At 28.2% G+C, this 27,980-nt stretch overlaps 1 protein-coding gene and 1 long non-coding RNA gene across 5 annotated transcripts in view; one reads left to right on the forward strand and one right to left on the reverse strand.

The window, feature by feature from the left end:
• LOC122271405 (uncharacterized) overlaps positions 1-27,980 on the reverse strand; it is a 64,899-nt gene that overhangs the window by 30,326 nt on the left and 6,593 nt on the right. The gene's annotated exons all lie outside the window — the stretch shown is intronic.
• Positions 1-27,980, forward strand: part of LOC107439300 (Copper transporter 1A) — a 60,262-nt gene that overhangs the window by 18,840 nt on the left and 13,442 nt on the right. Inside the window, exon 1 of one of the 4 annotated variants that reach the window (XM_016051855.5) lies at positions 12,043-12,176. The exons of 1 other annotated variant lie outside the window; for it this stretch is intronic. The gene's annotated coding sequence lies outside the window, so the exon portion shown is untranslated. Of the gene's footprint in view, positions 1-12,042; positions 12,177-24,880; positions 25,150-27,503; positions 27,581-27,980 lie in introns of those variants that run through there. 2 more of the 4 variants (XM_016051854.5, XM_043052477.3) reach the window with 2 other exon arrangements.

The following is a 27,980-nucleotide window of genomic DNA, read 5'->3' on the forward strand; positions in this document are numbered from 1 at the left end:
TTCTGAAAGTAAACACGTCCTATACGTAATTTAAATTGAGAAAGTAAGCATGCAAATGCAAATTACGAAAGTAGACTTATGTGTATGCAAATTAAGATTGAAAGAAGACATATGTGTATTCAAGTTGAGAAAGTAGACCTATGCTATGTATATGCAAATTGAGAAAGTAAACATGGTGAGAACTGAATTAAAAAGAGTATTTCAGCGGACGCATTTAGTGGTAACATTGACCGACAGCCCTAGTTAGGGGAATGAAACTAACCTTGCCCGCTTTTCCACTCTTTTGTTTGATCATTACCGATCAGTGATGAGCAATTCCACAAGGGAAAAACTTCCTCATGCTATTTATTCATCAAGGCTGTTTAATTGTAACTGTTTATTTTCAACTCACTCCCTTCCCTAAGCTGAATTTTTTTAGCCTTTTTTTTTAAAATTATAATAACAGTTTATAAGTGTGCCTCGTCATTTGTAATTTCTTTTCAGTGAGAAGTTTTGTTTTCCATATTTGCTAATTATTTCTGAGATTTGATTTGCATGCCAAACAAAGAAAACATCCAACTTCCATATTTAAAAATATGCTGTAGGTATAGAACATTAATTAACTATGTACTCAAGTTCCCTTGTTTAGGAACATGTTACGATAGGCTGTAAGATAAGAACGTTAATGACTGAGATTAGTTAATAACACGAACCACTTGAAAATTTTGGACAAACATTTTAGGATCACTCTGCATAGTATGGTGAGTCGTTTTTTTGGAATGAGACGGGAATTCGCATCTTAATGACTGACATTAATTATTAACACTAACCACTCGTAAATTTTCTTCAGCTCTTACTTCCTTGAACATCAATCCATAGTTAATTCTGAAATTTCGAAGGGGAAGATTCCTCCCTGCCATCACTGGTATGCTGGCAAAGAGCCAGGTTCTTCACTCGCCCTCAATTATGACAGAGCTTCTAAATCCGCAATTTCCAGATTAGCAAGCAATCACACAAAAAGTCTCTCGTTTTTCGAAGGCAGGAGAATCTTCGAGATCTGCTCCAAATGTCAAACTGAGCAGGCTTCTCCCGAACACATCCTGGACTGTTAGGGACTTTCCAGAGAGGACATATACTTATCCCCCTTTCTGGTCCTCGATTTTCTTAGGGTCAATGGTCTGAAGGACTTTGTCTGACTTCGTCAGGCATTGGAGGATAAGCCACAACAACAACTCGTAAATTTTGGTCAAACATTTTCGGATGACTCTGCATTGTATGTCTCAACCTTATGCATAGTGTGACTGAAACTCTCTTAGAAAGGCAAACTTGCATGTTGTGGCAGTAGAACACGTTCATAAACGTGGTACAACAATCTCCACAGAAACTTAGAAATTTTTTGTTTCCATTATAAAATCACTTATTTAGAAGTTAGTCACACCCCTTATTAATCCCTTTTTTTAATGTTTTTTTTAACCTATATTTCATACATTCTGAGCCCGAAAGAGTGTTGCACACCAGGGCTAAAGAAAAGAGAATGGCTGGTTCATTCTTCTCTTCGAGCTGAAGCTACGATTTCCCTCCTCATGTTGTCAAGCCCCTCACAGAACTTCGAGATCGCAAGCAAAGATATTATGAAAACTTTGCATTATACTCTCTGTAAAAATAAGTTTGACATTCCCTTGATATTAGTGGCGCTAAATCTAATGTACTGAATTGATGTAGGGCATACCAAGCAAATGTATACAGGGCAGTGGCACTTAACTAGACCTAGAATATATTTCGGACATTTACCAAAGCGACTTAAACGCTTCTGACTGGCTACTGACAGCACATATGTGCCTGTGGAGGAGTAGGAACAGTGTGGCATTATGCAATACAATGTCCGCTTACCACATCCTACCACTTTAAGCAATCAAAGCTAGAATTGCTCATAGCCTTGAAGAGATTAATCCTAAATTGAAACAGATGGCAACCCACCTGGTTAATTTTCCAGGAGAATACGAGGAAATCCTGAAGTAATTTTCATGAAAAAATGATAAAATTTTGCAATGGTGAGCACCAATAATTACTAAGCTTGACCAATTAGCTCTGGATACTTTCTAATCAAAATACCCTAACTAATAGAAAAATCTTTTTTTTATCAGTTTTTGCTGGGTTTTTTACATTTTGTATTGGTTTTTATCTTCTTTTTTTGTTTCTATTTGCTATTAGTTTTCTTTTATCTCTATGTCTTGTCTCTTCCAACCTTAACCATTTACCGATAAATGCCCCATAGGTGCGGGGTAAAATGTTGGTGCGTGTGCGTGATTGTAATCATTATCAGGAATATGATACATGATTGATTAGTGTACATTCTCATTACACATGATTGATTAGTGTACAGCCTAACTATCTAATGGTTATAAATGAAACGCACTTGCTAGGTTTATAAAAACATTAAAAAGCGTAAAATAAAGGTTTTAAGTGTGTCTTCAAAACTGTTACTCTTCTTTATGTTTCCCCGAATAATTGAAAATCATTCTGAAAAATTTTTAAGCATTGCTATTGTAACAAAAGTTAAATACTTTAATTTTGGGAAATCACTAAAATCTAGTTTGATTTGCATTTATCTCTCTTTCAAATGTTACAATATTTTCTGAATTTTACTTCTTTATTTATTTTACGAAAATTGTTTCATTCAAACTTTTGCCGCATTGTATAAGTAATTCAAAACTCTCGGCAACCATGTTATTGCTCATATTATCTTATAATGCATTATAAAACATGAAGTACTTCTATAATATTACATTCTTTACAATTAAAATGTTTCCATTGATATTGAAATCATTATTATAAAAAATTATTTTAACTGTATATTATCTGTTTCTCACGCAATAACAACTGAGATATAGATGAACAAATTATTGATAAATAGTTATTTGATACAATTTAAAGATATTAAATTTCAAGCTTAATGCTTATTTTGAAAATCGAATTATTTTTTATTCATTATTATAAAAATAGCTCATAATAACAGTTTCCCCACAATGACATGATAATTGAGTGAAATTCTTTATCAATTTTAATAAAAACGGCTGAATAAAGAAGAGTCTTAAAGAGATTAAAAATGACAAAGAAAATTTTATCATTGTTAAAAGTGCAACAGAAACGAAACTTTTGATTGTATTCATTCAGATAATTTAAAAACGCTGTCCTTTTTCCCTTTAAAGAGGTTAGAAACCCAGTTTTAAATATACATAAAATTTTGAAAAAAGTTTTCTTTTACGGATAAACTCGGTCGTTATCAATACAGAAATCAGCAACAGAACTATAAATGGAACTTTGTGATACGATCTATTTTACAGACAGATCAAAAACGATCTAAGTCAATACAACAACGAAGTTTGAACTGTGCGTCAGTTTTAAAAGAACAAAGATTTTTAGAGACAAATACTCGGGAAGTCTGAGTTTCTTTAATAGAGAATCATAATTAATTAACAGCAACAGAATTATAAATGGAACGTTGTGACAGACAGATCAAAAAGGATCTAAGTCAATACAACAACGAAGTTTGAACTATGCGTGAGGTTTAAAAGGACAAAGATTTTTAGAGACAAATACTCGGAAAGTCTGAGTTTCTTTAATAGAGAATCATTATTAATTAACAGCAACAGAATTATAAGTGGAACGCTGTGATACGATCTATTTTGCAGACAGATCCTAAAAGATCTAAGTCAAAACAACAACGAAGTTTGAACTATGCGTGAGGTTTAAAAGAACAAAGATTTTTAGAGACAAATACTCGGAAAGTCTGAGTTTCTTTAATAGAGAATCATTATTAATTAACAGCAACAGAATTATAAGTGGAACGCTGTGATACGATCTATTTTGCAGACAGATCCTAAAAGATCTAAGTCAAAACAACAACGAAGTTTGAACTATGCGTGAGGTTTAAAAGAACAAAGATTTTTAGAGACAAATACTCGGAAAGTCTGAGTTTCTTTAATAGAGAATCATTATTAATTTCTTTGAAAATCAAATACTTACAATCTTAAATAAATGACTGTGGTATTCACATTTATTTTTCGCAAATTGTAAGTCATAAAGCTATTTTTGCAATGATTAAAAATCCCATGCTTCAATCACCAAACGATTGGAAATTTTTTATTAGCTTTTTAAAAATATTTGGAATCGCAATTATGGAAGATGCAACTTTAAAATACAATTTTTTTCAAAAAGTATGCATCGCATTTCATGCAGCTCTGTACTCTTTGTGGATAGTGTCCGTCTTATATGTTTCAATTGCTTCATTCCTTGTTTCAAGGGTAAACATCGTTTTTACTGTAATGGCCACCTTTGAAGTAATTATTGATATTGTTCTTTCCATAAATCTCCGTTTAATTTTAAAAGAATTGTTGAGAAAAGTGCAGTCAAAGCGTCGTATTGAAATCTGTTATTTTACCAAAACGTTTCGAAAGAAATCTAATAAGTTACCGATTCTTTTATTTGTTTTACAATCCACCTATTTCACTGTTCACATTTCTCAAAACAACGTGTACGAAGTCGACATACCATCACCTTTTAATTTATTTTCTGTTGGAGGTCAAAATAATTCATCCAGCTTCGATCAGAGCTACATTGAAACTGCAAAGAATATTATTGTTCGTTCATCATTCGCTTTTTTTACTCTTTTGCCAAACGCGGCTGGTGCTATCTGCTACTTAACGCAGTTGGAGAATTGCAATATCATTCAATCTTACTGTTCCACAGTTAAAGCGGTTGTTAGAAACGGAATAACATCAGAAAAACTATCTGCAATCGTCAGTAACTATGAGCGAATAACAAATGCCGTGAAGGAAGTCAATGATTTGCTAGCAACTTTGATTTTGTGTTTGATTGGTTATTGGTTTATATCTATTTGTTTTGCCCTGTATCTACTGTTAAGTCATCTAGCTACTAGTACCCAGTATGTGGCGCATTTAATCAGTTTGGCAGTTGTATCATGTCAACTAATAAGTTTCGTTAATATCTGCGATAAAATTGGAAATGAAATCCTGAACATTCGAGCAGTTATAGATTTCGAAATTGAACTAAATAAAGATTTGCTTTCGAAAGAAGCTGGACTTTCATTCACGCGTTCAGCATTTAAACGATTCAGCAAAAAAGTCTCTGTTGCACCAATGGGTCTCTTTAAGTTGAATAACAGTTTCATTCCTGGAATCTTCGGATTAATTACAACATATAATATCATTCTTTTACAATTTCGTGAAAGTTAACGCACAGGGAATGAGTCTTTATAACAATTCCTTTCAAATACCTCATGGTCAAAGAAATTTCACCAGTTTCGATCAGCTTTACATTAAAACGGTAAAAATGTTTCTGTTGCCCCATTGGGGTTTTTTTAAGTTGAATAACAGTTTCATTCCTGGAATCTTCGAATTAATTACAACATATAATATCATTCTTTTACAATTTCGTGAAAGTTAACACACAGAGAATGAGTCTTTATAACAATTCCTTTCAAATACCTCATGGTCAAAGAAATTCCGCCAGTTTCGATCAGCTTTACATTAAAACGGTAAAAAGTATTCTTTTTTGTTCATCATTCACTTTTTCTACAGTACACAGCTGGTGTCATCTGCTACTTAACGCTACTTAACTATCATTCAATCTTACAGCTACACAGTTAAAATGGTTGTTAGAAATGGAATGGAACAACATTAAAAAAAAAACTATCTGCAATCGTCAGTAACTATGAACGAATAACAAATGCTGTGAAGCAAGTCAATTATTTTCTTGCAACTTTGATTGTGTGTTTGATTGGATATCGGTTTATGTCTATTTGTCTTCTTATCTGTGGATTTTTAAGTCATTGTGCTACTACTTTGCAGTGCGTGGCATTTTCAATCAAATTGGCAGTTGTATCAGATCAATTAATAAGTTTTGTTAATGTCTGCGATGAAATTGACAAAGAAGTACTGAACATTCGAGCAGTTATAGATTTTGAAATTGAGCAAAATAAAGATTTGCTTACGTAGGAAGCTGGACTTTCATTCACGCATTCAGCATTTTAACGATTCAGTAAAAATGTTTCTGTTGCCCCATAGGGTTTTTTAAGTTGAATAACAGTTTCATTCCTGGAATCTTTGGATTAATTATAACTTATAATATCATTCTTTTACAATTTCAGGATAGTTCAACATATGAGGCTAAGCCTACATCTCAAAACGCAATATAAGAAAATTCTAATCGAAAGTATACTTTGTAATACAAAAATTGCAGTAAACCATAAAGAGCAAGCTTCATACACAAAGCTTTAGCACAAGGATCAGAAGCTTGGACATCAATTTAAACAAGTTTCTGCATTTCGGGAATAAAGTGATGAACTGGTCACGTTTCTTCACGTTTTCGGACACGCATAGTAGCGCGAAATGTTTTGTATTTGACCTTTCTAACCGTAATAGGCTAGAAGATAACATATTATATGATAACATAATTATAACTTATAATATCATTCTTTTACAATTTCAGGATTTTTCTTTAGAGGCTAAACCTTCATCTCAAAACGCAATATTAGAAAATTCTAATTGAAAGTATACTTTGTAATACAAAAATTGCAGTAAACCATAAAGAGCAAGCTTCATGCACAAAGCTTCAGCACAAAGATCAGAAGCTTGTACATCAATTTAAAAAAAATTCTGCATCTCGGGAATAAAGTGATGAACTGGTCACGTTTCTTCACGTTTTCGGACACGCATAGTAGTGCGAAATGTTTTGCATTTGACCTTTCTAACCGTAATAGGCTAGAAGATAAGAACATTAATGACTGAGATTAATTAATAGCACTAACCACTTGAAAATTTTAGCCAAACATTTTCGGATCACTTTGCTTAGTATGTCTTAGTCGTTTTTTTGGAATTACGCTGGAACTCGCATCTTAATTCTGCACTTAAATTTCCATGCTCTAAAGAAAGTTTTATGACAGTAAAGAACATTAATCAATTCTACTTTCAAAATCTATTGCTTATGAGCATGTTATCATAAACTGTTGTCAGTAAAGAACATTGATTTATTCTACTCTCAAATTCAGGAATATATTATGTATGATAGACTGTAAGATAAGAACTTTAATTCTGTACTCAAATTCTCTTGCCTGTGAGAACATTTATCGACAGGCTATAAGTATCAAGCAATTATGCACTCAATCAATTATGTAATCGATGAATTTTGCAATTCATTAATTAATTCTACTCACAAACTCTAGTGTTCAAGAACATGTTATGATATATTATAAGCATAGAACATTAATAAAGTAATTTTCAAAGGAGAAATAATTTTGATCTGCAGCTAACTGATATATTCTAAACAAACTTATTCTAAAACTGTTTTTCTCAAATTCATTAAACTATGTTTTATAAGATTTATGAAAATGACTCTTCTTTTTCATAAAAAAAAATTTTCTGTTCCGCTTAGAGTTAGTTGAAACTAAAATTAGTATTTTAATAATTAATTTTAAAATTTTAACAAGTTGCTTATAAAATATATCATATTCCATTAAATTTTATAAAATTCCTCTAATTAAAAATATGAAAATTTGTGATTTCTTATTGGTTTTTTAGAAGAATTCGTGCAATAGTATGAGTACAACGAATGTAAAAGTATTTTTTCTATATGAAATATTATATTACATACTTTTTATTTGTATGCATAAAACAAAAACATTTTAATGTATTAGTAACGATTAGTTTTATTTATGCTTACTAATTTTTTACCACGCCTTCAAATTTTTAAAATATGCTTTATCAACTAAACATTGTTTCTTTGTTGCAATATTCTGCGAATCTAAACTATTTAACTAAAACATGATGTTCAATGTTTTTAATTCGCTTTAATCCCTTCTTTCTTCCGTCATAAAATTCGGGGTGAAGATTTGTCCTTTATTTCCCGCGCCTGTGGTGCATCCAGGGTAAAATGTTCAAAAGCAGCTCTCAAAAAAATTAAAAACTATCTATTTCTTATGCTCGGAATCGTGTTTATTTCTTAATATATACACCAGATGGCATTATTAGATTACTTGTAATGTGTTTAGAGACACTTCATTTTAAACTAGATGTCAGCAGTAATCAAACATGTATATTTACATTTAATACAAAAATTAAAACTGAATATATATATATATATATATATATATATATATATATATATATATATAAGTTCATAACGAAGAATAAAACAAAGAAAAATAATATACAAATGAAAAAGGGGGGGAAATAATAAGTAAAAAATAACAATCAACAGTTTATTAAAAATAATAATTAAAAAAAAACATGAAATGTTAATTAAAAAACCGGAAAAAAGGATATAATCTTTTCTTCAGCCCACACGATTATATCCGCAAAACAGAGTGCTTTCTGATATTGTATCAATAAAGCCAAAGCTAAATAAATTAATACAATAGTGTGAGGAGCACTCAAAATTTTTTTTTTTAAAAATAACAACAAATGAAAAAGATCACAAAAAGTACAAATAAGTAAAAATAACATGTAAAAACAGATAATAAAATGAAATAAAAATAAAAAACATTAAAAAAGGGGGACTATAAAGCGAGCAGCAAAATCAGTTCAACTTACATGGACGGATATTTTTCAAGAATGATTTAAAAATGTTTTCGAAGAAAGATTGCCAGATTACAAAAGATGAAAACAAAAGCGCAAATTGAGTGTAACAAGAGGGTTTTAAAGTGTCGTTCTTACTGCACTGTTGAAGTGATTTGTTATTCTGAGTTTTGATTTGTTAGTTACCAAGGATGAGCCCGAAATGGATGTGCGCAAGGTAATATTATACTGGATAATTTTAAAAATTGATCATAAATAGTTTTAGAAGATAGATGTTTATTTAAGAAAAAGTATAAAATAGAAAAGAGAAACATAAATTGCCTGTTTTGCAGATAATTTTAGCCGCGGATTTGCACGATATGGATTAGCACATAGAAAAATTATTTAAATTATCAAAGATATATATATATATATATATTGTATATAGGCTTAGTTTTATATTTCTAAAATAAGAAATATACACTTTTATGACCTTTTTCTTCAAAATTATGCGAGCATTAAGGGGTTAACAAAAGTCAACATGTGCGTGCGGATACTTTTTTTACATAAAATATTTTACATTGTGTGTGTATGTAAAACTACATAAACATTTTAATAATAGTTATGATTAGTTTATATGCTTTAACTTACCTCGTAATTTTTAAAATTAGAAATAATAGATTATAAAGTATAAAATTATATGCCTATGTAATTAATGTCTATATGTAACCTGTTACATAAGTATATTAACACTGTTATTGTGAACTCTGTTACATAAGTATATTATATACTAATGTAATTAACTAAAATTATATACTCAATTTTTAAAGAAAAAAAATTCCTTCCATTATATTTTATTTCAGAATATTTTTTTTAGTTTATTTTAAAACAAGATTTTTCCACGTACTTGAAATTTTTTTTTATACTATCCGAATTTTATATTTTAGTTCCCTAAAATATATCACTATTTCTAAAAGCATGTTAATAATAGTCGAATGATTTTTGATCCAATCTTATTTAATTTAAAAATCCTAAATTTAATAGTTTCCTCTTTTTTTTTTTAATTTTCTTTTTAAATTCAAAGACACTTTTACACTATTAAAATAATATCTGTACAATTTTTATTACTTTTTCAATTAATTACAAAATACAGTTCTTTTGTTTCTACAACATGTTGAATAAGCTATTTATCTTAAATGAGAAAATTTGTTAAGTGCAGGTTGCTGCAATAAACAGTTTAATTGTAAGTGACACAGCAATCCAAAAGAATATCTCTTCCTGACACAAACAGGTATTTTTCTCATCTGCGTTTCACGGCCTATTATTATTCTGAATGACTCCGCGTACTCCTGGCACTAAACACTGATTTAAAAAAAAATGTATCAAAATTACCCAATATGCGTATTTTCCTCAACAAATTCTGATTCTCACTGATTTGCTGTTCTCTTAAATTGTCTTAATTGTTCTTTGCGCAAACCATCTGCGAATATTTTTATCATTTCGTCTCGTGTTCTACTTTTGAAATGTTCATTAAATGCTGGTAGTTCTAAGAAGGTTTATATTTATTGTTGTTATTTCAGCAATGCAAAATGTTGTACTATTTAAATCTATACTTTAACGAACACAGCAAAATGTTACATCGTAATATGTAGTATATATTAAATAAATGGTTTTTTAAGATTTGATAACTCAGAAACTATTCTAACGAATGTGCTTTAAATTTGTATTTTACCATTTAAAATAGCATTTTTTTTTTTTTTAAATGCAGTTTAAAATCATTTTAATGATGCAAAAATTTGTGTAACATACCATTCAGTTTTTTTCGATAATTATAAAAAAAAGGGAAATAATTATTAATCCGTTGAAAAAAAAGGTATGTTCATTCAGAGAAAGTTCGTTTTTGTGTCTGATTTCGTAACTTAAAATATCGTTTGAAATATAAATAACATATTTAAAATACTATCGAAGTACTGTAATTCATACTTTTGTTCGGTAGTATCGAAGAAATTCTAACTTTTTTTTTATATTATATAGTAGTAATAAATATATTCCAATCAGATTTATTTCAGATTATTATATTTTTCGTTTAAAAATTCGGAATAAAAATAATAATATCGACGTTTCGTTTTTATTTAGCATTTCCCCATCGCCAAGTTAAATATAATTACTTCGTAAATTCTTCTTACAATTAAATGCTCGAATATTAATTCATATGAACCATGATAAGCTATACTCAAATTCTTTAGGAGATGCTCTGTACTAACGCTTTTGTCAATCGCAATTGCTTATATAATGGAGGTAACAAAAAGAGAAATTAATATCAATAATGTTATCTTTAATAACCAATAAGCTAAAATATAGATATAATAGTTATGATACTATAAATTACTGAGATGTATTAATATTTTTATGCACTTTTTTTAAGTCTCTAATTTTTTTATTTCCATACCTGAAACTAGTTCTGCATTTGGGAGAACTTTTGCACCAAGTTTTGAGTATTCGCGGTGGTTCTCATTTATGATACTATCAAGCGATAACTTACAAGCTAAATACTTATTGCTTCATATAATTAAAACTAATATTAAATGCATTACCTGATTAAAAACTTTATTCGCTTTAAAAATATATATAAATAGGAAAGAACACACAGGAATTCAAGCGCTCAAAAACAAGCGCCTATTTTCAAGACTTGCCGGGAGTGAATGAGAAGAAACAAAAGTGACTTGAAATTTAAAACGGAAGAGTTGCCAACGAAGAATGGAAAAATAAAGGAGATAAACAAACTAGAAAATAAAACCCCACCGTAGCCGAGAGAGAAAAAAGGTGTAAAACAGAACAAGAAAAACAACAGTAGCGGAGAGATGCGATTCGGGATAAAATGTATTTCCTTGCACTTCAATTTCTTAGGATTATTTATTTAATATTAAATGTACTTATAAGATATGTTTGTTTGTGGGAGAAAAGATATCCTTGTTTGTTTATAATTGATATTTTTGTTTATTTTTAGACAACTTTTTCCGAAAATAAACTTCAAAACAGGCTTAAATAAAACGTATCTTTACACACGTATTAAACGTAAACACGCATTAAACGTATATTTACATATTTACCTCTTAAGAGCGCTTTGCCAGCTTTTTTAGACTAGAAAACAAATATTTTGTTGGTTATGTAAAACGCTGAAATATTTTCAAATAAAAAATTACGTATTTCCAATTGACACTAAAGGAATTCCTACATTTAGATAATTATTCAGGTCACAAGGGGTTTAATCTCCAATATTATCGAACATTGGCTTTACGAGAATTAAAGAAGGAATATTTATCAAACATTTCTCTTTTTTTTTATTTGTATTTAAGGTATAAAAATTTTATGCAAATAGAAACGACGCAGTTGCACGTTTTACGAAATAGAGGTTTTTCCCAGGAAAATGATTCCATTGCATGAAAGATAAGAAACAATGCCTTTTAAAGCTTTTAAGAGAATCATGCTTTACGACTTTCGTTTTTTGACTGTTACTTTTTAATGCTTTACTACATATACCTGGCTTATTACATTTTAACCTCATCTGAGAATCATAACAGTCTTTAATTTCCTGTTCCATGTAAACTGTCAAAGTTGAGAATAGTAAGTAAACAATTATATTTAAGTATACGTTGTTGTTTGAGATGTATTAGCGTTTCATTTTTAGAGAATTAATAATTGAAGTCGTATATATCATATCATTTCTAATATCTAATGTAAGAAAAGTATTGCTTTTCGATGGTATTTTATCCGTTTTTAAGCTTAATCATAATATAAACATGTTATTTTTAATGTTTAGTGAAATTTACAGAAAATTAAGCCTAGTTACTAAGCCTAGGAAAAGTGGAGTTTTTTTTATAGAACAAAAAAGAAAAATAGTTTAATATCTTTCATGCGCATCTAAATTTGTTAAAACTTAAATAAATACCTCGAAAAATGTTAATAAGCATCTTTGTTAGCGACAGAAACAAAAAAAAAAAAACTAAAACTAAATATACTTGCACTTTTATTAGGCATGACAGTGACTTGGAATAATCGTTTAAAATTAGGATTTATGTGTGTGTTGATTATGTGTGTCTGGTAATGAAAAATGATACACAAGGTGTACTCTAATGATCGCTTTTAACATACATTTTTAGAATCTTTGTCAAAAATTAAATCGAAGAAGTATAGGCATTAGGGGTTGCAAAGAAATAATTAAGCTACGAAAAAAACCAAAATTGTATTGAAACCTTATCACTACTGATGAAGGAAGGTGTACAGAATAACGAAACCCGTTTGATTGCTTAAGAGATCTCATTTTGATTTGATTATAATAATCGTCTTTCAAGTCCTTTCTCTCTTATTCTTTTAACTGGCCATGACAATCAAACAAGTCTTGTTATTTTATGTCCCACCTACATCAGTAGTGACTCGTTAGATTCGATAGCGTTTTTGTTTTTACTTTCCTTACTCAGTAATTAATTTGATATTCCTAATGTCTATACTTTTTTTTACTCCATAGTTCATTAAAACCGAAATATACATACAAAAAGTGGTCAATACGGAAAAAAATCATATAAGGATCATTTTATTTGACACAAATTTTCTAAAAACTGTTTCCTTGTTGAAAAGTCAAAAATGGAGAATATAAGATGAAAGAATATGTTATTGCGTACGAATCATGTTAATTAAGTATTATTTTTATTCATAGTATTGAGTATTTATTATACTATTATTAAATATTATATTATTGAAGTTCAGGGGACTCTAATGAATTTTATTTGTTCTCCTGCGGATGGCGTTCATTAATAATCGAACACGAATCGTTCATTAACACGAAAGCATCTACCGATGTCGTGTTATAGTGTGAGGATACCTGTGGGATGAACCCAGCGATTAGATACTCCTAAAATGAATTGTATAATTACTAGAATGGGAAAAAAACATACGTGGATCATTTGTTAGAAACTCCTTGCCCTCGCGCTAAACGTGGGAAGTTTTCGTGGTTTTCCTCTCCATGTAACGCAAATTCGGCTTAGTTCCATCAAACAGTCCTCAACAGATCCAGGAGTTCACTTGTCTTCTTAATTAATTTCAAAATTACAAGGTTACGGAGTTAATAAACTCAAAATTGAGTGGGCTGTTCAACGTTGGTTATAAAAAATAAGAACATTCAGAAAAGCATACATTCATAAAAATATAAATCCATATTTTAAGTTCATTTTTTATGTTAAAAATTAAATTATTAAAATTACGCGGAAATTTTTCTATGTTGAAAATGTTATTTTCAACAAAGTATTTTTAAGTATTAATAAGTGTTTCTTAAATGTAAAAAATATTCTAATTTTAATGTCCTGAAATTTTATAATTAAGTTTGTTCCAAAATCATACTTTATTCTTTATGAAATAGTTAGCTTGAGACTAATATTTAGCTATTTAATTTCGTAATAAAAATAATCGTAACAGTAGTACAGTGTCCTTTGGTCAAATAGATACCAATTTCTCTCCTCTCTGCGCGTCACTGGCTTCAACTTTTGAGTATAATCACAAAGCTTATTTTATTATGTCTGTAAAATTAAGAAAGATGTAAAATAAATAATATTTACAATTTCAAAAGTTAATAAATAAAATGAATGACATTAAAAATTATGATTGTTAATAGCGCTTAAAATAAATTATGAAAGATTATACTGCGGAACCTTTTTTCTTACTGTTGCATAAGAAATTTTAACAGATCTTTGATACTTTCATTTCGCTGATTTTAAATCTGCATTGCAAATCTACATTTTTTTTTCAATGACATTTTTAGTTTATTTTTTGTTGAAATGTACAAGTTTAAAAACGTTATATGTGACAGGGAGACGCATAAATGTTGCACAAACTTTTAAAGTAGTTAGATTAAAATTGCATAGGGACCCATGCCAAAAAATGTCGTTATATGCCACTGAGGGTCCTCCTCTATCATGAACTGTTTCTTCGAGTGACTCTATATAGGTCATAATAGGGAAGCGTCCGCGTACGATGACAGTTTCGGGCATGAGTTCTGATGGAATTTTAATCCTGATGATATGACTTAACCCGTTAAAACGTTGGTCACAACATTTCTGCGTCCCCCTGTCACACATAACGTTTTTAAACTTGTGCATTTCCACAAAAAAAAAAAACTAAAAATTTCAATTTTAAAAAAAATTTGTAGTCTTAGGAGCAAAATTAATTTCAGATTTGAAACTCCCCTCACCCGAATTAGGCAAGATCTAGTACAAGATCAAAATTTGTTCCCCCATTTTTATATATAATAAAATAATCATTATGCCTCGTTAATCCTTCATTTGCTTTTCACGTGATTATCCATAGCGATCGATTATGTTTACAAACAAAAAAAGCTAAAGCGGTTGATTCCTGTTTCCAAGGGGAATGCACTCATTCATGATCACATTTGAAATCTGGCGCCACTATATTTACATTCATGATTCTGGATATCTTACGAGCGCCGCCATCTCCCTTTAAAAGTTGTGTGTAAACACATAAGATTACGATCTTGTACTTCAAGCAAAAAGAAACATTCTCATTGATAGAATGTTTTGTGGCCAATTATATGACCAATTTTTTTTTCCTAATCAGATATTGTTACTTTGGCTCAACGGCTACATAAGACTAAAGCAATAAGACAATTTATTCAAATAATCAACAAATAGCACGGCGTTAAATATGAAGGAAAGATAACTCAGAGGACTTTTAAGATTACGTTTTAAGGATTTAATAACTAAACCGTCAACTTTCTTATAAGCCAGTTGAATTAAGTTAAATTACAATTTGTGAACAGCTATATGCGCCCAAAAACTATGCAACTCTCTTTTTCCATCAATTCTCTTCTGTTACTTTTTCTGTTTTAACGTTTTTCCAAATTTCATAATCGCCGATATTTGTTAATATTATGTGGTATGAAAAAGCAATTTTTTAACCGAAACGCACATATTGGAATAATGTGAAAAGTTGCATATTTAAAACTTGATAACTCAGAAACTATTCGACCAATTTCCTTCAAATTTTGTATTTTATCATTTAATATTAAATGAAAATTTCTACACCTTACCATTCAAATTTTTAACTATTATTAAATAAAATAATAAAATATGACAAATAATTATTAAAATTTATTTTTTACGTTGAATTATCTTCAAATAATCGAATTTTATTTTGCGCATAATTATTTTGATTATCTTTGTAAGCTCTCGAGATATAGCGAAATACGCATAAGGTGAAATTAGTTCTTTCACATTTAATATTTTAGAACTAATCACTAACATTTTAGAATTTGTTTTAAAAGAAGAGTGACATTTTTAAAATTTAAAACAACTCCTTTCAAAAAGGGAACACTAAACCGAAGTTCTGGCCTTAGGCCTAAGTGCACCATAGTCCGTGATTACTGTCACAGACTATGGTAACTTATCACCATAGTCTGAGACCCTACTGACACAGAAGAAAAAGGTAATCAACAGTATCTCAGACTCATCGTTCTTTTAGTCTGGATAATTTCTGTCTGCAACTGTTCTAAATGCAGTAATAGTTCTAAATGCAATGACAAGAGCATAGAAACAGTTCTGTATTACATCATATCGAACATCATCTACTTCAGGACGTTATCAATTAGGAATCTCCTCACTACAGGATGTGTTGGTTAGAAGCATACTTCCTGAAAAAGGTTCTACTATTTTCTTTTGTTCTTTTTTTTCTATTTTAATCCATGTGGGGGATAAATGCCAAAATATATCCATTCCAACATACCCGTGGCTTGCAGATGTAGTAAAAAAAAATGCGTCATTCTTAGAAATATTTTTAAGAATTTTTTTTGACAAAACAGAAGAACTTACTGGAAGATAATTTCGTCACGCTTAGATATATAAATAAAACATGATTATTTCTTAACTGGAATTCAATACATTCCTTAGCCATTTGATGATGATAAATTGTTCTAGGAAATTTTTGAGCTGAAATTATGTAGATTTTTTTTTAAATAATACTTCAATTATTTTCGTATAAATATTGTGTTTCCTGGTTTTAAATATTAGGAAAAGTCTTCTTTCATATTTTCAAGTTAAAATTAAAAATATACGTTAAAATTAATCTTCAAGTTTTTTACGTTCTACTTGTAAATAATTCTGAACCTCTCTCATATATAGTATCGTTTGCTTTAAAAAAAATTTATTCTTCTTCTCTCTTTAAATATTATTTTTGTGCGTAAAATGAAGCATATAATGCACTTTTTGTTGAACAAATATCGGAGTTTGTAAATTAGGACAACTTTTAAGACAAATTTTAATATACTTTCCTATAATAAATGTGAATACAAAATGCTTTCTTATTCCTAAAACATTACAAGAAAACACTTTTAAGCTGGAATATATCTTTTAGTATTTTAAAAGATAATTTATATCTCTTTTTCAAAATAAAATAAAAAAAATAAAATATTTTCTCTAATTCAAATATCAAAGATACAAAGTTATAAGATTGTTGTAAGTGAAAACAGAATCAATTTTGAATAAATTCAGTGCATAATAAGAAAATATTTTTGTGGAAACTATTAAAACCCCAAAAATCTCCAAATAGAATCCAACATTAAAAATTAAAAATAGGTAGAGGATTCAAAGTATTTAACCCTCCTGGCGGCGGACCCGTAATAACTCGGGAATCATATCTACACGCAAAGCGGCAAGCCCGGAATAACTCGGGTTGCCTATCTGCCTCTCTAGCGGCGCGCCCGAGTTTTTCGCTGGTATTTTTTTTCCTTCCCCTACGACCGCCGACTGGGTACTAATTGAGAGGTGGGGATAGCTGTCATCATAAATCACTATAACAGAGGAGTTGTGAGTCTATTTTAGAGTTCATAGTACATTAGTAGTTAAAAGGTACTGATTAGAAAAGGTTTTGGTGAAGTGGAAAAATTAATTTAAAGTTTTATTTATTTATTTCAATTTTTTTTTTCTTTTGCTAATACCAAATCAAACATTTCGTTGCTTTCATTGCTGTTTAATTTTTATTATTATTATTTTTTTTAAATTGAAGTTCTTCGTGGTAAAATTAGAAAAATGGGAGGGGTGAATAGATTATCGCAAATTACTTTCAAATTTTTTAATATTTGTTTATTTTGAATAAATTTTTGAATATCTCTATTAATAATGTTCTGCAGTTTCGTTATAAGTACTGTAAATTCGATATTTTGATAATATTCATTAACTGAATTTTATTTTGTGAACTTAATTGGAAGAGATTTTAACTTAGTTTAGATTTTGACTTATTTTATTTCTTTCTAACTGCCAGAAAGTACTCCTTACTTATTTTTCAAGCTCACTAATTTTGAAATGTTAAAATTTTACTTTACAAACATTATTTTAATCAGAGTCATTTTTTTTCTTTACATTATTTTAAAAATTTTCAAGCAAAGAAGGAAATGCAAAAAAAAAAAAATAATAAATAAATAAATAAATAAAGAGCGAATAAATAAAATTCTGCTTTTTTTTTTTCTTGATGTTTTAAGCATTTCCTTTTAATTATCGCGTCTGAAATTTATACAGAAATAAAATCTTGAAAAAACAGAATACGAAAGACAGTTATTGAATTTTTTTAAGAAATAACTTGCATATTCAAAACATTTTTTGCAAAATCAAAAATCTTATAACTACAAAGAAACCAACGAGATTAAATATCTTTTTAGGTTTAATTTTAATTAAAAGTTTTAAGTTTATATTAAAACCATATAATAATACTTTGAAGCAATTTTTCCCAGCTAAACTCTGATTACTTCCTGTGACAATTTTAATATCAAGTGATACTATCAAGCAATTTATTAATAATGAGAGTAAAATTCTTAAAACTAAGTAAGATACTTGTTTTATTGCGTCATAATAAAGGAATTTAACGAATTGCAAATTAGCATGGACTTCGGATAGTTATTCGGATTCGGATTCTTATTATTTAACAAGAAATTGCTTAGTAGTTTTCTTCTTCCTCATAAAGTTATCTATTATTTAATAAACTAATATTGTTTAAAAATGTATCCAAAACTAACTTCATTTTACTACAAAAAACAAGACTAGGTAAAAGAAAGAGTATAAAATAATTTTTATTTTTTAAAAGTTTCTTTTTTCAATCAAAATTTTTTAATAATACTATTTTTATGTATTTGTTTCAAATCTCTGATTTAATTATAATCAATACATATAAAGGACAATAATCAAAGGAAAAGGCAACGCAAAGTTAAGTTTTTTGTATTACACAGTTCTTTACTTTTACTTGACCAAAAAAAAAAGGCCAAACAATCTAATATTTATTTAGTAAGGTGTAAAAAAATTTTTTTCAAAAATTAATATTTGAGAAATTAAAGAAAATTATTTTTACTAGATAATTTAGCGAAATGAATATATGCCAAGATAACATTTCGAACGGTTCAAAAAATGTTTAATTTTTTTACTTATGAATTAACTGTCGTAGAAATTTAATAACAAAACATTTGTTTCAAAAATATCAAATATGATGGTCCTGCAATCTTGGTAGGTATTAAAATTCTAGAAAACATCGTTGAAGGTGTCACAATAAAATTATTTGCGAGATAAAGTAAGGATAACTTTTAAAATTACATATATATATATATATATATATATATATATATATATATATATATATATATATATATATATATATATATATATATATATATATATATATATATATATATATATATATATATATATATATATATATATTGCAACCATTCTGACAATGGTTGCAATTTTGAACACGAATTCTTCAAGATGAGCCTTGACAATAAATCTAAAAGTATATTATTCAAAAAGGTATATTAGCAGATTCAACTGATAAGATTTATTTCTTATTGCTTTTCTATTACATAGAAAGATGATCTTTAAAGGACATTTTATTTTCAAATTTTATTTTACTGTGAAGGTATTTTATTTTTATGCACTACTTTATAATTTTGGACAATAAATTAAATGTTTGGTTTTAATTTGTTTACTGTTAGTTAAGTTCTGTTCTATCCCTCCTTTTTCAAATTACATATATAAATACGTTTCTCATTGCAAGCTATTAGGCAATAATTTTTCTCCGGAAATGTTTTCTTGTAAGAGGACCGGCAGAGAAGAGAGAAATTTAAAGACTAGGTTTAAAAACAGAGTGTCAAGGATTCAGTGAGTGATTTATCCTTTTTTCCAGAAATGTACAAAGCTTGGAATTCCACACAATTAGCAACTACTGGGCTGCTATACAGGAAATGACCCCTTGCAGAGAAGGAAATATCACTCTTTCAAAACGCCAATCCTCCATTTCCCCATGCATTGAATACACCTATTGTAATCTTAGAAAGAATTCTTCTTCAAGAAATTTCTTGCAACATTTGCTTTCATTCTTTGAAAACTAACACTTAGTACACAGTGTTGACCCCAGGATATCTTCAGTTTCCTTCAGTTCGAATGTATTATTGCTTCAAAAGAAAGCGCAAAATGAAATATGCCACCCCTTTTTTTTTCTCTAAAAAGTTTACTAATAAAATAACTAAAATGGTCATGTCATCTAGTAAAAGTAGATTTAATATAAAACTTTGAAGTAGTGTAAATAAAGCGAGTATATACTCTCTTTCAAGACTCCCAAAAGCTGAATATAGACCATTCTCAAAGTCTAAAATAGATTTTGTATCAATGAATTTTTTCACTCTATATTTAATTGGTAAAAAGATTGTCAACTGCAAATATTTTATGTTGCAAAAACTTTTAAATCAATTATCTCTTATTGGTGTTGGATTTTCATGAAGTCGTGATTTCTTAAATAATGTTTGTTTTTTCCTTCTTCTAGATCACTAATTCCTAACTAAATTCAATATAATTTGTCCACAGCTTCTCAATCTGATTTCTATTCTTATTTCAGAATAATTATTTTACTAACTTATAAACTTTAAATTTTAATAGGGGTATCAGAATCAATGCAGTTCGCGTATATTCGTGTTTACTGAGTATATAATTATATTGAACTAATCAGTCATCATAAAATTGTTCTATTTAATGAAAACATTTTTTGATTTTAGAATTGAAGGATTTTAAAGCTGTTTTTATAAAGCTCTTACCAGAAATTTATGAATAGTAGTTTGAACAAAAGATTTTCTTTAATGCGTTATTTTATATCAAATTAATTACCACTTTAAAATCATTTCTAGTTTTAAAAATTTCTCAAGAGCTAATAAGAAATTTTTTGATAATCTTAACTTTAGACTTTTAATACTAATTTGCATTTCGTTATTGCTGAATATATTTCAATTTATCAGATTTGAAAAATATTTTGTAAAACAAAATTCGTGCAAGGAGTTAGAAGTAAGACTACGATCATGCTCTTACGCCAGTGAGCTTCCAAAAAATGTGAATATGTAAAAAAAGGAAATTGAAATTTTACACAAAAATATAGAGAATTTAAACATAAACATAGGAGTGCTCATTTAATTTTTTTTTAACATTATGAGTAGAAAATTGTTTTATTCTGAGAATACTTTCTTATTAAAAAGTGATTTTTTTAAAAACTAAAACATATGATTTTCAATAGAAAAACCAACATTTAAATTAAATCACAAAATATGAAGTTTGATTGAAATATTCAGTTTCCCTGATTGAAATTCTAAACCTGGTCATATTATTAGACTGAAAATTAGGTTAAAATTCTGTTCAGTAGGGTTACATATTTTTAAACTTGGTGTGTGCAAAGGATCTATGACTATGCAAGAAATTGGAAAAAAAAATTTTGACCGCAGTTTGGATCAATCTGTAATTTCTTTCTATGACGTTTGCTGATATGGATAGAGACTGGATATATAAATAATTATGAAGAAATCACAAAAAATGGAATCATTTCAAGGATATAAATTCATAAATGTAGACTATGATCTTTGTATATTTTTTTTAATTTACGTTTGTTTATTATAGGTCCGTTTTATTTATTACTACAACAAATTTTTTCTTCTTCTTTTTTTGTTCAATTATTGATTCGTTATAAAATAAAAAAAATTTATGCAATTCAAAATTCCAATAAAAGTAATACGGAAAAAAAAATGTTGAAATCAATAGTAAATTTAAGTTTATATTCTTCCCTTATTCTTCTTTACACCAAAAAAGGTAGAGATTTTAAGTAAAAACAACCACAAGAGGAAATTCTATAAAAATTTTGCAATTAACCACCTAAGTTTTTCATTTTAAACATGCTTTAAGCTATTCTCTTAATCGTTATCTTATAGTTTATACCTAATGTCTATGGCATGCATAATGTGATGAATACTATTGAATATTCATAGATATCATAGACAAAAAAAGATTTTGCCAAAATGTTTCAAATACAATCTGTTTGAAACATTGAACTATTTAAAATCAAGCCTACTTTAAATAATAGTTGCTCTCGAGGTATCCACCTTCAAGTCAATCTAAAAACTGAAGAAAAAATCGGAGAACTGCAAAGAAATGTGAAAATGAATGCTCTTTGGATATCTTCTTATATTAAAGTTAAAAAATAAATTTTTTATTGAGTTATACAATGAATAATTTTTTAGAGTGATTAGGGGGTGTGCTCGTTTTTATTAACACCAACGTTTATTTGGGCCAGAATTCCCTCAAGTTAGAATTTTCACTTATATTTCCTGTACTTTACTTGTACATTTTTTTAAATTTATTTTTGAATGCCTGAAAATTCAAATAGAATTAAATCTGTTAAATTCTGAAAAATTCAGAAAAATAAAAAATTTTGATCAGAAACAAAATGAATAATAGCAAACCAAGCTAATAACCATGCAACACATAGTTTGCATCGATTAAAAAATATTACGGGCAATTTTTAAAATTTTCATACGTTAATAATAGCATTGAACCAAGAAATATAACGATTTAAAGGATACGCATTACTATTTTCAAACTAATTTAAATATTCCATCATGTTATTTAGAAATTTCTCTTTCCTTATTTCATTTTTCCTGAAATAAATTTCAATTTGAAATGTGATAAAGTTTAGCAAGGAAAATGTTTATATAACTTTATAAAATTCATCCAATTGGTCTCTAAACTTTCTAATTTATTCTTTACAAGAATTTGAAAGCTGGCTTCTCAAAAAAAATAAAATGTTATTTGAGAACTTACTAATTTGAAGACTGCCAAATAAGAAAATGTTCCAAAATGCCAAAGTTCTGATTTTAGTATCGAATAAGAAAACTATTTCCCTTTATTAGCAATAAACTATTACCAATTTACAAAACCATGAAAATTCTACGGAAATGAGATTAAAAAGAACACAATAAAGTTTGCATATTTTAATAAACCATTTATATTGCTTTCGAAATGAGATTGCAAAAATAATTATTAAAAATTTAAAAACTTATATCAAAACTTTACCAACAATATTTATTTAAAACATATTATTTCATATATTCAAACATATCAGTTTATAAGCATCAGTTCAAAAATATCAGCTTAGTTAAAACAAGTTGATTCATAACAATTTGATTTAAAACATATCATAACAGTTATTTTATGCTTTTTCCTCAGAAATAGCGAGAGAAAAGCAGCTTTTGCCATATAAGTGGAATATAATGGCATTTAATATATATATATATATATATATATATATATATATATATATACACTCCGAGCAGCGAAAAAATACTTTAAATGAGCAAATTTTTTTCCTTTTAGGTAGGTTTCTATGTGATAATAAAAAATCTTAAATAGTTGCCCGGGGGAAATTTAAATATTTTTTCTATACAATATATCTTGGTTCTCAAAATTTCTACTACTTTAAGCAAGCGGGTTATTCAAATATCAGTTATGCAATTAAGTGGGGCAACTGTATAAGGAAAATGTCATCTAAAATAAATATATAAATAAAAATAAACAATTCTGTTTAATTGATGGCGTATGCGTTATAAAACCAAAATTTTTGGAAAAATTATCGATAAAGATCAAGCAGCAGAGAAATAGGAAGAAAAAATTTAACTATATTTTCTCTCTAAGAAAAGCTACAAATGTGCTTCTTCAGTTGCTACTTCAAATACTACTTCAGTTTACTAATCCTTAATGGAAGAATAAAATTTTATAGGGCAAAAATTTACAAAGATTTATTCAGACTTCAATAGTTAAGTATTTTATCAAAGGCTATCAAGCCATGTCATTTCTTTAAAAATAATGATAGTTGACTGGAACTTTCCAAAATGTAATGAGGCAAATAATAATGGTAATTACTCAGTTAGTGTAAAATTTCCAGTTTCTGCAAGGAATTACTATTTATAAACTATAATGAAATTTATTTGATACATAAGGAGTTAAAAAGCATTAATTTTATAAAAATTAGAGAGCTAAACTAACACGAATCAAAATTACAAGTAACTACATTTTGAATATTGTTGTTAAAATTATATTTAAAATTATATACTTTCCAAATCAGAGAATATATAACTTGAAAAGAAGATAATGATCATGGTTTAGATTAAATAAAAGAAAAAGATTGCCACTCTGCAAAATTAAATATTATAGAAAATTAAAGGATCTTAAAAGTAGTTATAAACGATATGCCTAGTGATGATAAGCACTAAATCAATGTAAATTTAATAATAAAAAAGAAAGAAACTTAAACTAAAAATTATTTTCAACTTTATTTTTTTTTATTTCAAAATTCATATTATAATTTTTCATTAATTAATTTTTTATTTTTATCTTAAACTGGAATAAAATTTGTCTAACAATCTTCATCAATGAGAAAGGCGAGAACCATTCAGTCATGTCTTTTAAATATAAATTGTAAAAAGATTAAAACATTCTAAAAACAAACATTGAATTGCAGGAGGATTCAAAAAAGATAGTTGAAAAGTGAACTACAAAACGAAATTCATCCATCAAACTGTCATTTCCTTGGTTGACCCTCCCATCCTAAAGCTGACCACATAGAGCGTAAATAATTCCCTTAACAGCAAACGGAAGAAAAGGGGGGAGGCATTCCTTTTGTCTGACTCCTGCCCATTTCAGGGGGAACTCCTTTAAATATGTTTGCCCATTTAAGAGTAAAACTATTTCAAGTAAGCGCCACCAAGAGGGTTAAGAAAGGATACATATATATTTTTAAGTATAAATTATACATAAAACGTTTAAGCTTTGACAAACAGGGGTCATTTCTTATCGCCTTTCCAGAGAAACAAATTCCTCATAGTCTATGATACCACTTAGCAACGAAAATGATTCAAGTCTTGGTCTTAAAATAACCTATTGCAATCTTACCTTCATTTTCATGAGAACTGTTTTAATGGCTTCTACTGTATCAGTGTTACTTCAGCAAATGGACATTTCAATGCCTGTTGTCTAACTTATATTCATACCTGTGTTTATCTCTTGCGCGCCTGCGCTCTTCTCTTATTGTTTATTTAAATTGTTTCCTTTTATGCAGCGTGTCGTATCTTTCGTTGATTTCATCACATTTAATTTAGAGCCGTAAATATTTATTTTTTATTTTTTTACTTATTGAGAATATTTTCGGATGATTTCTCGAGTATTGTTAGCTGTCCGATTTGGAGGTGAGTACTCCTGTAATATCTCAATTTATGGAGTAATTTTTTTTTTTAATCTTTATTCAGCCATGGTTTTATCTTTTAATAACTTAATTGGTATCGAACATTTTTTAAAGTTATTCTTGCATTGTCTTTAAAATAGGATGATAAAGACGAGAAAATTTTAAATAATTAAATTTTTATCTTTTAAAACTTTTTGGTCTTACCTTTTTAACACTTTTTGCTACCGTTTTTTTTTTCTTCAGCCATTTTTCTTATGTTCATTCTTTATTTATTTTAATTGAAATAAAAATGGGAAATTTTTAGATAATTCAAATTTTAAAAAAATTGAAGTTGAACGGTGATATTCTTTAATTTACTGCATATTCTAGTCTGTTAATCTAGATGTATTTTTTTATTAAATAACGCTTGAAAAAGTGCAATATAAGCACTAGAAAATGATGCATCATCTCAAAAATAGATTTAAATCTCCCACTCTATTTGTAAAAACATAGAGTTTTGAAATTCCCCAAATTTTTTCTATCAAACGAATCCAAATTAAATGTTTCTGTTTCATTATTTTTTTATATTGCAATTTATATACCATTTTATTATGCAGAATTTGTCAATTTACTCGTAAACAACTTTGCTTATTAACTCTTGTAATTATCACCATAGTTTGAAGTTTTGATATTAATTATTCCGAAGTTCTATTTGAATAAATTCAAAAGGCATCTACAGTTTACTGTTTAATTAGAATTTTAGCTTGCACACTATTTTAATAATTTGTAGAAATGAAAGCTAATCAAAAAAACAAATAAGTATAAAATGATTTAAGTATAAAATAATAAGTATAGGTATAATAAGCATAATAATTTTTCTAAAAATATTTTTTTTTCTAATAAGGACTTCCTGTACCCTAGTTTACTTGTAAGTGTATTACTTTTCGCTAATAAATCAATACACTAGCTTCAAAAGAAAGCACATAATAAATAGCTTTTATTATTTGTTTTATAAAAAATAATGAATAATTGCACTCACGTTGATTTTCAAAATGTATAATTAAACTTCAAATCAAAATATTTATTAATTAGAAAATATATAATCTAAAATTATTCTGATACCTCCTTACTATACTTTAAGATGAATAACATTTTCAACAGTGCACCATTTCTGTCATTATTTTTACTTGTACTTCGTAAAAATTCTTTTTTTCTATTTAAAACATTCTAATAGACCTTGCCGATATAGGGGGAAATTAACTGTTGCTGCCGACCGTAGGTTAACTGAATATAACAAATAAGATTAAAAATTGTTTGTCAGTCGCTTCATCCCATGTGCATTTCATTATTTTTTTGCTAATTTAGTTACATTTGAAAATAATACATGTATTACATGCTCTTTTAATATATTTTGAAGTAACCTCTCCCATCTGTCGTAATTAACTTCTGTACTCCGCTGTAAAAGTTTCAGAAACAAATGATAAGTCCTCGTTCGGAATGATCTTCAATTCTCCCGTTCTTAATGACTTCGAAATCTTTAAACTTAGCTCCTTTATCAAATTTTTTAATATCGGAAATAAAAAGTCAGCTAGAGATTCGTCATGGTTAAGCAAAGAGTCATCAACAAAGAGTCAGCGAGTAACCTCCTCCATATCTGTCGTAATTAACTTATAACTCCGCTGTAAAAGTTTCAGAAACAACTTTTAAATCCTCGTTTGGAACGTTCCTCAACCCTCTGTTCTTAATGACTTCGAAATCTTTAAACCTATTTCCTTTATCAAAATTTTCAATTTTAGTCACAAAATTGGTCCAAAAAGTCTGGAGTGTTCTACAACCTCTGAAAATAGCAAATTTGCTAAAGAACAAGGTGTAAGGCTTTCGAAAACAGTAAGATTGTTAGAAGTAAATGAGCATTCCGAAAGAGAACTCTAGAAGTTGTTTCTAAAACTTTTACAGCCGAGTAACGAAGTTTATCACGACAGGTGGAAATTACATCTGAACATACTAAATAGGTATGTACTTTGGCATAATATTTTCAGGAGTTATTAGACCATATCTGCAAATTTATAACCGCACCTTGTTCATTCAATTTCTTTTACTGATTTTACACATTTTAAAATGACGTTGCATAAGCAAGATATTTTGATGTATTGCTTACAAAATTGATATGGAATATTTCTGTAAATGCTGATTCTTCTGATTCAGACAAACGATAGAGGCTATTTTAAATAACCTTACAAAACAAGGAATTTTACTGATCGTAATTTTGCTGATTAATGCTACTTAATAAGTGATCAAAACTTGAGATTATATTTTTTCACATGTTAATATTTTTAGACCAACCAGTTTAAATGAGACTTGCATACTAAGCAATAACAATACACACACATATCCCACAGACTTGAGCTAAATTGAAGTTTTGAAGGCAAATAGAAAAACTAGTTTACTTAGCAGAGGTAACATAATGTTTATTACTATTTTAAGACAATTTTATGCAAATTTTACATGCTTTATCACTTGTTCTAAGGAATATAACTTTTTTATATAGTGAGCTCGTTTTTTTTCCTCCAATTTAAAGCTCCCCCCTTCTCTTTATATCAGTTTTCACATATTCTATCATAATATAAAATAACGCCATTTATCTAAAATTATGTTAGAACTGTTATGAGATCATACGGGTTATTCATGACTATGTTTTCTTAATTTATCTATGTTTAGCTAGCGACCTCTATGCTGATAATAATAGTTACAGAAAATGTAACGGTTTCCAAATTAAAATCGTTTGCAATCCAATATATATTAATATGCACAAAAATATGAAACTGAGAATCACTCATTAATTTTAATACGATTTAT

This window comes from Parasteatoda tepidariorum, chromosome 6 (genome assembly GCF_982258835.1).
Source record: "Parasteatoda tepidariorum strain Cologne lab strain chromosome 6, Ptep-v5.0, whole genome shotgun sequence".
Lineage (NCBI taxonomy): Eukaryota > Metazoa > Arthropoda > Arachnida > Araneae > Theridiidae > Parasteatoda > Parasteatoda tepidariorum.